The sequence below is a fragment of the Corvus brachyrhynchos genome, unplaced genomic scaffold, assembly GCF_000691975.1.
Source record: "Corvus brachyrhynchos isolate BGI_N302 unplaced genomic scaffold, ASM69197v1 scaffold10, whole genome shotgun sequence".
Lineage (NCBI taxonomy): Eukaryota > Metazoa > Chordata > Aves > Passeriformes > Corvidae > Corvus > Corvus brachyrhynchos.
Genome location: NW_008236180.1, coordinates 1758218 through 1772130, shown reverse-complemented (window position 1 = coordinate 1772130; position 13913 = coordinate 1758218). Strand labels below are relative to the sequence as shown.

The window sequence follows — 13913 nt, the reverse complement described above, 5'->3', positions numbered from 1 at the left end:
TAGCAGGGAGAGCAGACTCACAGGATAGAAATCACAGACGACCGCGGATCAGTGACCCCCGTGGGGATTTCTGGCCTCATTTCCAACATGTGTCCGTTTATTCTGAGCGATTTGCCGGAGGGAATCCCTTACAGCATGGGGGTTGCTCTGTGCTCGCACGGGAATGGGACAGGCACCCGGCAGTCCGTCAGTGCGGGGCCGTGGTGGGAATCCATCCCTTGGGATGTCAGGAGCCGTAGAGCTGCCCGGGACTCCCCTCGGAACTGCGGGCACGAGCAGAGCTTTCAGAGCGTGGCAGCAGAAGCAGGCTCAGAGACTTGCTGGCATCCGGCTTTCCAAGCAAATGTTTGAAAAGACAAAGACTCGTGATAAAAAAAGAACTGCTGTGTGGTGGTATTCTCAGGAGGCTTTGCAAATTCCTCCACCTCGAAGCTGTGTGTCTTTCCTCTCTCTGGATTCCCCTAAGCAGCTGGTAGCGAGCCGTGGTGGGGAGCTTTCACATGCATGCAATGCCTTGGCCCCAAAGGCGTCTTTGGGAAATTTCCTTTGCTTGGAAGGGGTAAATGGTTCTGCAGATCAAGAGCCAAGTATAGCTGTGAACCCAGAGGCAATGCCCTGGGTGGCTGGGCTGGTGACTCAAACTAGGAGGAGGACAGGCTGGGGTCAGCGAGCACGAGGCAGCTGCAGCGGGGATGCTGCTGCAGTGTGAGGGTGAAGGGGGATTTGTGGAGTGGGTACGGCTTGACTGGGTGGCTGAGACTCTCAGATGGTGACAGCCACTCGAGCTCTGGGCTGTTTGCTCGGCGTGCCTGGCTTGGTTACTGTGGGGCAATGCTTGGCTTCAGAGACTCTTGCCTGGAAAGAGCCACCATGCTAATGTGTGGCCACCCAACAGAGAAATTGCCACCTTTCAGCTCCTGTGAGGGGTGGTGTTTAGGAAAGCGGGATGCATGAAGAGATCCTCAATGGCTGTATTTGTTTATAGTGCAGGTGTAGGTTAAATGGCCATTTATAAACATGGATATACCAATAGAGCTTCATCTACCCTCAGGCACAGAACAGAGCACTGAGTCCTTCAGGCAGAGTTTCACATGGGTGTGAGCAGCCTATGCTGTCGTTTTGGGGGACACTTTCCACGGAGTGTAGACTCAGATGCCTCAGAGAACTGGAGACCATTAACTACAGTACACAGGCAGCTTGGTCATGAGGAGATGAAACCCAGGAATGTTCACAGCTGTGCATGTTCTGACCACCTGGTACTTCTGTAGCCAGTGGCTGATCCTGAGGGGTGTACAGGCACATGATGAGCTAGGATGGGGAGTTTTGCTTTTTCCTCTTATTCCAAAGAAAAATCAATGTTCTTTTGATCCCTCTCAGAGGAATACCCACAGGGACACAACCTTGCCACCCAAAATAACTATGGGAAACGTTTTCCAAGGTGCTAACATTTCCTGATCTTCCACATTTCAGAACCAGTTTCTGCGGCACACTGCTGTGCATTAATGCCTCCAGCCTGTCTGGGCACCCAAGCACCAGCATCATTCCTATTTTACATGGGCCTCACACAAAGCAGATGATTTCCCTGGGCTCACACAGGTCTGTGGCAGAATGGGGGACGAATCTACACATCCATAAGGAACAGCAGAAGCTTCAACCTGGCTTTTTATTTGCCTGTGTCACCCTGTTCTGATCTCTCCCGTTTTCACATTCCAGTTTTCTCCACACTCTTAGGGGTTTCCTCTGTGTCATCAAAGCTGTTTATACAGACTGATCCAAAAAATAAATTTTCCATCACAACACCCATTTTAGAGAGGATGAGAGGGGAAGAAAGCCCACTGCTTCTAGCTGTCTTGCTCATGAATAGAAAAGGACAAGTCATAAGGGAAGCCGCTCCCCAGGGTTGCCAGCACCAGCCAGGGAGAAGAGAAGGTTCAGGTGTTCCATGGGCCTTGTCCCAGGCTCCTCATGATGGCAGTTAGAGAGGCTGAGATGGCTCCAGGCCTCGGCTGGCACCTGCAGCACAAAGCAGGAAGAGCAGCAGTTGGACTATGAACTGCCTGGGCCCCACTTCAAAACTCTCACTCGCTTCGAGCCTAAGGGAGTATGTACTTTACACCACTCATTTCTGGTTTCCACAGCAAGTTCCCCAGCACTTCCCTTCCCAGGAGAGCCCAGAGAGTCCAGGTGCTCTTTGCACAGCTCTTCCATGCAGGCACAGTGCCAGTCACAAGCCACTGCCTGGGGAACTCCCTGTCGGGCGCCGAAATGCCATTTCTGTTGATATTTGCAGTGATGTAATAAGCCAAACATATCCCCACCAGAGCGTCACCAACTTTACTGGAGTTACTGCTTCCACAAAGTGTAATTAATCTGTGGTGCTCACTGCCATGAGATATCCGTGGAACAAAGAGCTCTGAAGGCATTTTAATGGATATCAGGTAGTTATCTTGGTAACAAAACAATTCTGGGTATGATTAAGAGGATATTGCATTGTAAGGATTGTAACACCTCCTGGTTCAGAGTCATTAGTGACTTATGAAAAGCATTCCAGTACAATTAGAGGTTTTCTTGTACCTCTGAAGCCGAGGTTGCCAGCTGCTGCTGGAGACAGGGCACTGAATGAGGCAGTCTGGCTGCTCTGGGAGGACCAGGCTGCTGTCCTGATCAGCCATGCATGCAGCCTGTTGTTTACCCAGCAGCCAAGAGATGCAAGAACAACCTTCTCCCTGCTGCCATCATCTTGCTTGAAACCAGGAAGGATTTCCTCTCTGGATCAAAGCAGCACCGTAACAGCTGTTGTGTAGAATAGTCTTGAATTCTGCCAAAAAAACATTCTGGGGTGTGTTTTTCTGGAACATACATTCATCTTGAAGCAATGCTGAGAGGACTAAGGTTATTTTATGTGTTTGCTCCTTTTGGGTAACAGCTGGTCACCATGGAGGGAATCTGAACCTCAAACATCAGATGGGACAAGAGAAATTATCTTAAGTTGCAACAGGGAAGGTTTAGGTTGAATATTAGGAAAAATTTCTTCACCAAAAGGGTTATCAAACACTGAAACAGGCTGCCCAGGGAACTGCTGGAGTCACTATCCCAGGAAATATTAAAAAAATGCCTGGATGTGGCACTTGGGGACATGGCTTAGTGGTGGACTTGATGACCTTAAAGGTCTTTTTCAGTCTAATTGATTCTATAATTTTATGCTGGTTCCCTTGTAATTCATTCCTGATGGGGTGTGGATGTTTATCTAGCCAATGAACCTTGATGGGTTACAGAACTAGACAACAAAACAAAGTCAGTGTAGCCCATCCTGAGGTGGACCAATCCATGTACCACCATTAAAGTTCCAAACAGCCTGGCCTTTGTGCTGAGGGGCCTCTGGAGCTCTGCCCATCACCCTGGGAGCAGCAGGACCAAGTGAGCCAGAAGAGGATGAGCCTTTATGGATGGAACAAGAGGGGCAGCTTCAAATCTGCAGACTCCAGATGCCCAAGCAAAGGCTGTGGGGAGAAACACCTAGCCAGAGCCAGGCCTGCAGGGTTAGAAAGCCAATACCAGCTGCTAAAGAGTTTTTGTCTCCAAAATCAGCGCTTTTTTGAGAGAGAAAATGGGGGTTTCCCCTCATGTCCCATCACAAACAAGGCTGCTCAGTGATAACTTCTACTTCAGAGCATCATTGCTCCAGTTTACTTTAAGCCTCTCTTGGCAGAGGCCCACGTGTTTTGAGATGTTTTGCAACACTGCTGAAGTGCTGGAGGTTTAGCTGTTTGGGCAGTGTAACATGCAAGCCAGGGCAGGAAGGCAAAGGAGGAAAATAAAGACTTGTGGATTCCCAAAGCTGGGTTTCTTCCTTCCTGCTTTTGTTTGGCTGCTTGGTGCCCAAAAAGGGCAATGCATATTCCCAGAGTTGTGGGAATACTGTTTCTTTTCCGGTCCAGTGTTTCCAGTAAGCACTTTGCTATAAATGGGGTTAAGACTAACAAAAGTTTATTGTTAAATCCCTGTGTCTTTGTTTAGCTCCTGTCATGATCATAATTAGCATTTTCCACTTCTGCAAGCCTGTCATCTGCAGAGCTGAAAGTGTTTTAAAATATTTGAAGCATCTAACAGGGGGAGGGAGTATTAATAGCTCCATTTAACAGATGGGCAAACTGACACATAAAAGCAGCAAGTGCCCTGTCCTTGAAGCAGGGCCAGAGCCAGCAAGTAGTCAGCTTCAACTACAAAGTTTTGAAAGTGGGTCAAAAAAATAAAGAGAAAGGCTGTAGATCTGTCCCAGTTTGGAAAATGATAGGAAATGGTTCCAGTCACAGTCATACTTAACCCAGGTGGACCAGACAGATGAATTGCTGGATGAGCTGCTGCTTATATGGTTAAGTGGCTCATCTCTTGATTTCTGTTCTGCTAACATTTATCCCTGGGACAAAGGGAAAAACACAGTCCATGATGTTCCAAAATAGTCAGAAAGCTGAAACAGCTGCTAAAATAAGCAAGTGTCCTGTTGGCCGGGCTCTGCAGGTCAGGGGATTGCAAAGCACCCACAGATGTTCAGGCCACAGAGGAAATGTCTTTGAGCAGGGCTTGGGGACAGCAGGAGGAGGCTCAGCTGTGCACAAACAGCACAGACCCAAGGAGCTGGACACAGACCCAGCAAGGCAAACAGAACTAGATTAAAGTTCCCCTTTCACCTCAGAGAAGCTGATATGGGAGTTTCACTTCTTTAAAGGGCAGCAGAGCTGCAAACCAATATTCATTTATACTCTGGAGGCAGCTGCTGGTCTCTGCAGTGCAGGTCAGGACATGAGTTGCCTCAGTTCTCCCAGCACCTGTGAGAGGGCAAAGAAAGAAGCAAAACCAAAGAGGACTTCTCTGTGCAGCCCAGCTGGCCTTTCCATGTACTTTAACACAACAGTCCAAGTCTATTAGCACAAACCCTCCTGAGGAGGTGCCACATGAACACACCATTCCACAGCCCTTGTGCTGGTGGTGTCTCCACCAAGCCAGGCTCCATCTGAGTCTGCTGGGCAGAGCCCTGCCAGCCCTCTGCTATCCTGGTCACAGAGAGTGGGAAGAGCAGCTGAGCCTTATGCTTCCCAAAACAAGCACAGATAATGTTTTCTTACTTTTTTTCCTTCTTCTTTCCCAGAAGCTGTTGTCCTGCTGTGCATGAAGCGTGTTTGAAGTCATGTCCAGAAGGAAAGTCCTCTAAATCAGGTAGGGACTTATACTATGGCTGATAAAGCTTTTATTCATAGGGAAATATTACAAACAGAAATGGGTTTTTTCCTTCCTGTAGCATTGAGTCACTTGACCTCCCTCTGTATTCTGGATTACTAGATGCTAGAAAGCCGCTAAGAGGAAAAAAATGCCAACAATTCTGCCATAATGACTTTCCTGCTGTATTATCCACACCTCACAGCCGTGTCCTTGTACCAAGCCATGTTCCAGCTCTGACTCCAAGGCAGCCCCCAGTGCCAGTTGTGCTCCACAGCCTCTCCCTGCCAGCGATGGGGATGTGCTGTGCAAATCCTGCTAAAGGCTGCCCACATGCTTTGCACGGGAATGTTGGTTGCCTGTACACAATGATGTAAGCGAGTTCTGTTCTGCGTGTAGAGTCAGCCCAGCAACGTCCAGGGAACCCCCAAAGCTTAACCTTCCGTGGCTCCTGCATAAATGGCAAGTCCTCTCTGTGGTTCTGCTCCTGCGGCTCCTGCACTCAGAGCATCCCCTCTGTCCTCAGATCACTGCTTTCCCTTGCACAGAGCTGCCTGGGCTGTTTTGTGTGAGGTCTGCAGTACAGGATCTCAGGACTCTTTGGTGCACACAGACATCCCTCCTCTTGCAGGTCACTCAGAGCAGTTCATCTCAGGTCCAGCATGGTCCCTACGCATGTTGGAGACACCCCGTGTCCTTCTATGCCCCAGCTGCACTTCAACAGGCAATAAAATACTTGGCAATTGATTTTATTAGGAGCTTTCCCTTTCCTAAGACTAGAGCTGGCAGTGATCAGTGAGCATCCCCAGGGTAGCATTACAGTCATGTCTCCTCTTCAGCTCAGGTTTAGATGTCACATCCCCAGGGACTTAGGCAGAGAGACTTACCCTGCCTGCAGGAAGGATCAGGAGCTGCTGTCCCCTAACACAGCTATAAGGAAATGAAATACATCTGTCACAGAAATCTTCAGCCAAGGAGGTGTGCAGGCCTGCAGAGCTCTCCCTGCCCAGGTGGGGGTCCCAGCAGGGTAGCACAGCCAAAGGGGCTCCTGATTCCATTGGGTAACAGAAGCCGTGGAGCCACCTGGAGCCTCAGCCACCCCTCGCTGGCAGCCTGTTCTGAACCCCAACACTTTCCTTTTCTGTTGTAGGGCTAACACCAATAGCACCATCCCAGCCACCAAAGACAGATTTTCCCCAAACCCCTTTCTCAGCAAGCACTGCCCCTGGCCCAGGGTGGGGGTCCCAGTGGTGCCTTTCTGTGCAGTGGAGCAGACAGACAGGGCAGCCAGCTCCAGGGAGCAGAGCTAAGCCTGGTTTTGCTAACCAGCTTCGTTCTGTGCTGACACTCTTAAGAGGTGCCCTGGTTATTTTTAGGCACCACTGGGAGCTGCCAGGGATCTTGCACCTCAGGAGGCATCACAGCCTTTCACTCAGCCCCTTACACAGCTCTGAGTCAGGAGGACTCTTTGGATGCTGGATGCAAATTCCTATGGGATTGTGCAAGCCTCAGTGAGGCAGAGCCAAGGCAGGTGGCTCTCAGCTTCCTGCACCCTGTGCTGAGCAGAGCCTCCCCAGGCAAAGCCTCCTCAACAGCAGCAGCCAAACCTGCCCAGTTACAGCCCTCACAACTCCTCTTTCAAGCTCGGCTCCCCTTCCCAGCCACGCAAGCGCTGCTTTCCCAGAGCAGCAGGGCTCAGCTCCTCAGATGACAAAGAAGAGCTGGACTAAGTAGCTCTGTTTCCTTCTAGGCATAAGAATAAAGACTCATCCTTGTTTACCTCTGTCCTTGTAGAGAGGTCTCCCTTAACCCAGAAAGAGAGCTATACCATCAAGGGCTGCTGTAGCTTCACCTTCCTCTTATATGTGACAAGGGCAGCCGTGCTAGAGAATAGCCCCAGCTGCATCTCCTCAGCACTTGTTTGACTTCTCCTTACCCAGGGAAGCCTCCAACGTATTGGGGAGCTTGTGCTGAGGTCGAGCATCCCTGAGCCAGGAATTCAGGTTTTAGAGGTGATGTTCACTCAGAGGTCAGTGCCTTGGTGTGATCAGAAAAGCTGTGGGGCTACTGGGGGGTTTCCAGCCTTTGAGGTGGAATCCATTGGGACTTTTCTTCATGAACAATCTGGAGGAAGGCAAGGAACCCAAGCCTGAAGGGAATCCCCATTGCACAGGAATTCACCCTGTGGCCCAGGTGTGGTAGGGTGACTGCATATCACAAGCAGGGAGAATACATGGGCCATGCCTGCCCCAGCAGCTGTGGGATTTCTGTAGCTGAAGGGTCACTGGTCTGTGGTGTTGTCTGCTTTGCAAGTTCAGGCACTAGCAGATCCTCCACACAGTTGTTCATGTAAAAATATGTTGATACATAAAGAGAAATAAGTAAGAAGTTGTGAGAAAATAAAAGTAATGGAGAAGGGACTCATAACCCCAGAGTCCTTACAGCTTTGAAAGGGGACAGAGGGTCCTGTGAGTGCTCATGGCTGCTCTGGGTGAACACAAGCAATTTGGCTCTCTTCTCTCTGCCATGCAAAAGCCACAGTGCTGTGTCCATCCAGTGTGAGCCGGGCTTGAGGGGGTGAAAAATGGGCAGGGAGAAAGGTGCCAGCCTGCCATGTCCTAGGGCCTGCTGGGGCTGAGCGTGGCTTATCCATGCTGTCACCCATCCCTCAGAGGGACATGTGTCTTTTGGAGGTGGGGACAAAGCAGAGTACCCTGATTCATTAGCACCTTGAAGCCGAGAGATGTGAAAAACAAGCTCGACCTGGGAACAAAACAAAAATACAGCTGCTGTCACGGCAACTGTCTCCAGATGCACAAAGAGACCAATTATTTCCGTTAATCAACTTAGTGAGAAGCTGCAGAAGAGGCTTAAGCTACATCGAGGCTCAGTAGTGGGGGGAGGGAGGAGCAGAGCGGCTCCATCGAACTGTGATTCTTCCCGTGCTGGAGGATTTTTGGAGCAGCTTCTCAGCACCTGTGCCTTGTGGGGACTGACAGAGGGGTGCTGCCTGCTTCAGGCATGGGGATGCAGGCTGGCAGCACTGCGTGGCCAGAGCTGAGCACTGGGCACCCTTCTGGCAGATGGAAGGATGGATGGATGGACAGACGGACAGGGAGCTCCCTCCCACCATCACCCACGCATCCTGATGCTAACAGGATGCCAGTGGGGCTGAGCAATGCCCTCCTGCCTCCCTCAAGCTCCCCCTCTCCCCTCGGGATCAGAGCAGAGCACACAAGGACTCGCCCTACCCCGACACCGAGGGTTGGCTGGGATTTTGAAATCCGGCTGGGCCATTTCTTACATCAGTGGGAAGCCAGGCAGTGGCTGTGAGGATGTGGGACAGCAGGAGGGGCCTTGCAACAGTGAGGACTCTGCAGTGGGGGGGCCATGAGGATGTGCTGAAGGCCAGGAGGGAGGGGAAGGAGTTTGGGGAGCTTGGCAGAGCTGCATACAAGGTTCGTGAAGTCATAGAGGAGTCAGTCTAAGTCTTATCTTAAACATGGGGCTAAGCAATTAGTTATTAGTTCTACAGGCATTAAATGATCTTTATACTGTAAAACCAGGCCAAATGAAAAGAAGGGATCTATTTGTGGACACTGAACCTCAGCTGTATCTACTCTCCTCCTAAAGGAATTAAATTTTCCAGCAAGTCCTAGAGAATGCTGGAAGCTCTGTTCCTGCAAAACCACTGCAGTGGCTGGAGCAGCCGTGATGTCTGTCCTGGCTGAATGTATCCTATTCAGTGTAAGAGCCAGAGGGTCCAGAGTAATTACAAGGAATCCCACAGTTAAAACCTTGCATAAATGCCAATGTGCCATACCCAACTTGATATCTCTTCATCACTGGAGTCTGGTGAGGCTTTTCCATGCTATTCTCACCTAGAAAGAAGCTGCTCAGCACATGAGATGGACACACGTGCCTTGGTAGGAGATCAGGCTGCTGCCGTGCTCCTGCTGTTTTCTCACCAAGCCAGGAAGCTCAGAGCTCAGCAGTTCAGAGCACATCAATTCTGGCCAGTAAGACCCACCACCACCACGTTGTGAAGAACACAGAGCCAAGAAGAGAGGGGGAGCTCTGCCTTTGGTGCAGACCCTGTCACCAACCATACACAGCTTGTTGCAGCCAGGCTGGGCTCCCAACAGGAGCATCTTCATCCTCAGCTGCATCTTCAGCTCAGTTTCTGGCCATGGATCTGAGCTTTAGTGCATGGGGGTCATGAGACATAATGAGGCCTGTACGGCACAATCACAGGTCTAAAAATACCCAAACAACACTGTTAAAGAGCCCTTCTTCTTTGATGTACAGCCCCTCACGCATGTTCCCAGACAAGACCCAATGGAAAATTTGCTGAAATTCCAGCTGGAGGTTGTCAGACTGTTGGTGGAAACCCCCTGACCTCAAGTGCTGGCCTCAGCCCTACGGGATATTTTTTTCTCCTCACTGGATGTGACTCTCCCAGTGGGAAACCTCACAGCAAACCCACAGGGAGCACAGAAATCCCGGTGCTTCCGTCTCTGTGCTCTACCAGGCCCCCCTCTTTAGTAAACCATCCTACACTGTAAATATTTTAAAAGCCCAGCAGGGCTGCTGAGTATGTTTTGCTGTTGTTATGGATCCGGCCCCAGCAGGAGAGGTCTAATAATAGTCCTGTACCCTGGAATGAAAGGGCAAGGGGCACTGCACAATATGGAGAGCTCCAAGGAGACTGCACCACTTCATGCCTTGCTGGTGGGATGTGATGCCTGAGCAGAAAAAAGGGTCACATCCCTGTTCCCAAGCAGAACTTTGGAATTTCGCCCCAGAAACATGGCATGGTTTTGTTGGCTTCAGGGCTTTACAACTCCAGAAGTTTGGAGAGTGCTAAATCCACTGGTTAAATCCACCAAGCAGGAGGGAGAGCGTGTCCTGGGCTGGGCTGTGGGATGAGGGCGCCGTCTCCAACTGAAACCTGCAGCTGTTGGTCCCAACTGCCCCTGGCAATGGACAGCGTGAGGCCAAAGCTGGGCTGCAGCACCTCAAAACGGGACTCTGTCAGGGCTCCTGATGCCAGGAATTGCCTGCAGCAGGCACAGGAAAGGCTGAGGTACAGGACTCCCTGCCTCAGGTGTCCCAGGGACAGCACGGAGGGCAGGGCAGGGCTGTGCTGGCTGCCTGAAGGCACAAGGGTGTCCAAGCAGGGGCCTAAGCTGCCTCATGCCTCACGGATCTGTGCAGAGAAGGGGGCCTTAGGAAGAGAGAAGAACACTGAGAAAGGAAAAAGGTTAAAGGGCAGAGCAGGAGGCACAAAGCAGGCAGGGGGGAAATGGCTGAGTTCAGCCCAGCCTGCTGATAGCCAGCACCAGCACCCAAAAATAGCCCTTCCTAGCCATGAAATGTTTAACCTAGATGAGGGACAGATGCAGTTTCGTGTGAAGGGTTTCCTTGAAACTGGAGTCAGGGCTGGCTGTGACTGTAGCATCCACCCGATCCCAGGGATCAGCCCTGGACACTGGCTGGGATCGCAGAGTGCTGTGCTGGGGGTGACCTGCCAGATGTGCCCAGGTTGCTTCTCTGCCACCCTTACGTTGTTTGCAGTAACTGTTTGCTGTAGTCCCTGGGATCTGTGCTGTGAAGCAGGCAGGGGGGACACAGGAATCAAATGCAGGCTTGTCAGTGGGACCAAATGGAGCATGGAGCTGACCCAAAAGAAATGCCTCCGTTTATTCTACCAAAAGGCAGAGGAAACATTTAACCCTTTAATTTTTTAGCACCCACCTTCTAAATGGGCAAAACTCAGCCCCAGAATGAGTAGGGCTGGTTTAGCTGCAGCCCCCAGAGCGGAGCCAGCTGCTCTGTCAGCTGCTGGGTGATTTCCCTGGAAAATGCCGACAAGCCCAGTTGCAATCCGACAGCAAAACCTCTCTGGAAGCCAAGTCCCCACCAGCAAAGCCAAGACTATTACAGCTCAGATTTTTTAGTACTCACAAGACACTACAGAAAAATAAGTCCAAACCAAAACAGCAGGCTTGGCAGATCCAGGGGCAGCTCTGGGGACATACCTGGTGTCAGTGGCAGCTTGTGAGGGGCTTCTTCACTTGTGGCCAGCTGCCCCGGGACAGGCAGCACCACTTCCCCATGGCAGAGGGGACACAGCCTTCCCCCAAGCAGCAAACTTTTGAGGAATGTGCAAGAGGCAGCAGATCCCAGCCTTCCTGCCCCATCCCTGCGGGCTGGCACGCTGTGCTGAGGGCACAGGGACTGCTTCTGTTACCATCAGCAGCAGGGAGGAAAGGGAGGGCAGGAAAGGACCCTCTGGGGACGAGCTGAATCACCTCTTTGAAGCGCCCTACAAACCTTTGCACATTGTATGTGTGTGCCGTGGGATAACGCCTGCAGTGCCTGGCAAGAGCAGGCCCATATCCTGCCAGTCCACGGGAGAATGAAAATACAAAGGTGGGGAGCCAGCGGGTGATGCACCTCCCTTTGCACCCCCTGCCACCCCGAAATGTCTCTCCAGGTGACAGTTTCAGGTTGAACTATGTGGCAAGAGGGAAGGTGGTTCCTTTGCAGTCCCGAAAGATGTTAAAAGCAGTCACTGAGTAAAACCCCACAGAACTGTGGGTTCTGTGCCTCGAAGCACGGAAATGCTGTTGGAAAAATCAGGTTTTTCTATCAAAATTGAGGCAGCTGCTCCCATCACCCTCTCAGCCCAACGACTTCCCAGAGGCAGAGGCTGGAATCTCTCTGCCAGCGGGGAGGGATCTGCCTGCAAGATTTTTGAGAGCCACCCACCTTGAAAATCCCGGAGGAATTGCACACATATGAAGGCTTTGCTGTTAAATGTGCCTGTCTCCAGCTCTTTGCATGGAAAGCCGAAGGCAGGAACCCTCCCAGCCACGGAAACAGATAAATCACATACGCCATCTCCCGGCCACCGAGCCGGCACCCAGACCCGCACACTTGGTGCCTGCTATTTTGAATCAGGGTCCGTGTGAGAGGAAACTTACGTACTTGGCACTGCCACTAGCGTTGGCAGCTACATCAAGGGGCAGCGGGAAAACGCTGCATCCCAGGGGCTGGCTCCTGCTCCCCAGTTTGGGGAGTCCATCCTAGAAAGCAGATGGTCCTGCCCCTAGTACAAGGGCAGCAGGACTCTGGGGCATATCAGCTCTGGAATAGCCTCACTGGTTCGAGATGGACCCGGGCTTGTCTGGATTGCTCCTAGGGAAACCTCCCAAGTCCATATGACATCTCTCTGGCAGCTGTAGAATGTCAGCAGTGTCTGGGCTCCGGTGACCTGTGAGGATTTGTCTGGGAATGATGGATACTTGTCCTGTCCTGGGGAAAAGGCACTTTGCTTGCTGAGCTCATCCAGCCTGCTGCATCCAGAGTGGGTGCCTTATCCCAGGAAGGGCACGCCAGAGATGGAAGGAGGGAAAAGGAGAAAAAGAAGCTGGATCTCCTCCTGGGGCAAAAGATGCAGATTTTCCCAGGGCTTGTTAACAGGAGCTAGATGGATGCCAAGTCTGTAGAGGAGGCAGGTGTTCACAAGAATTGTTAACTTTGGGGAAATAGGATCTCCTGCAAGATCTGGGTGGGCCAAGCCCCACATCCCACCAGTGAGCTGGTGCCAGCACTAGGAGAGGAGTCCCTGGGGCTACCAAAACATGCTGGGTTTCCGTGGGTTTGTGGTTACTGCACCCTGCTCAGCTCAGGAACGGAGAGAATCTAACCTCTTTTATCCCAGTTATTGCATCTTCACCTGCATCTCCTTTCTACTGCCATAACATCGGGGATTGGAGTGAGGAGTGCGATTCCTGTTCAGGCTGGTGGTCTGCCAACAGATTTCCCTGGCAGGGAAATCAGTATCAAGCAGGATTTGTAAAGGAAGCTGAGCAAACTCCTCTGTGGGTCATTAACTCCAAGGCACAAAAGCGAGTGAATGTGCATTAAATGTGCATGAATTTGTTTTCACTGCACACGAGCGTTTCTAATTGGGACCTGCTCCAAGCACTGACAGCATCAGCAGGGCTAGAGGCACATTTTACAGTGATCAGAATCACAGATAAGACAGCAATTAATCTCTTGATTCCACGCAGAAAAACAAACTAAGTGCCAAACAGAGTATACAGGAGCAGGAACTGAGAGCTCCAGGTTTCCCGTGCAGAGGCAGCGTGTGCTTGCTGTGCCCAGGAGCCAGGATCCCCACAACACCGTTCCCAGGTCCCTGCACTCCGTGTGCTGTGCAAACGCTGGCAAGGGAAACCAGCAGCCAGAATGAAAACCCAGCAACTTAAGGATTCATCAGCTGAACTCAGAGCTGGCTCACAGCGGAGCTCGCATGTGACAAGTGGCCGCTCCGGGCCTTTCTTCGTGCTGTGCACTTGGCACTGGCACAAGTCTGGAGTGAAGGGATCCAAATGTCTTGCAGAAGGAATGATTTTCACAGGGTAAAGTGTTTATCTCCCAGCAGTCTGGCCCAACGCTTCTTCAGTGACATTCAACAGCCAGCGGAGGCCAATACTGCTCCAAAGCCCTGGACCTGTAAAATACTCCCTGCTCCCCCAACTTTCCGATGGGTATCCATCATTTCCCATTACAAATTCAGGTTGGATCACCACCCCATCCCCCAAGCAGTGAGCCAATTTGGCCTGTGTTCAGAGCTCCCATGCCATTTTGAGGAGGAAGCAGGGCTTTCTCTGTAATGCTTTTTCTGT

At 51.3% G+C, this 13913-nt stretch overlaps 1 protein-coding gene across 2 annotated transcripts in view; it reads left to right on the top strand.

Annotated features, from left to right (window-relative positions):
• The window catches only part of PKIG (protein kinase (cAMP-dependent, catalytic) inhibitor gamma), a 17282-nt gene that overhangs the window by 580 nt on the left and 2789 nt on the right, over nt 1-13913 (top strand). For both annotated transcript variants that reach the window (XR_001861592.1, XM_017732983.1), the window contains one exon: nt 5147-5214. The gene's annotated coding sequence lies outside the window, so the exon portion shown is untranslated. Of the gene's footprint in view, nt 1-5146; nt 5215-13913 lie in introns of those variants that run through there.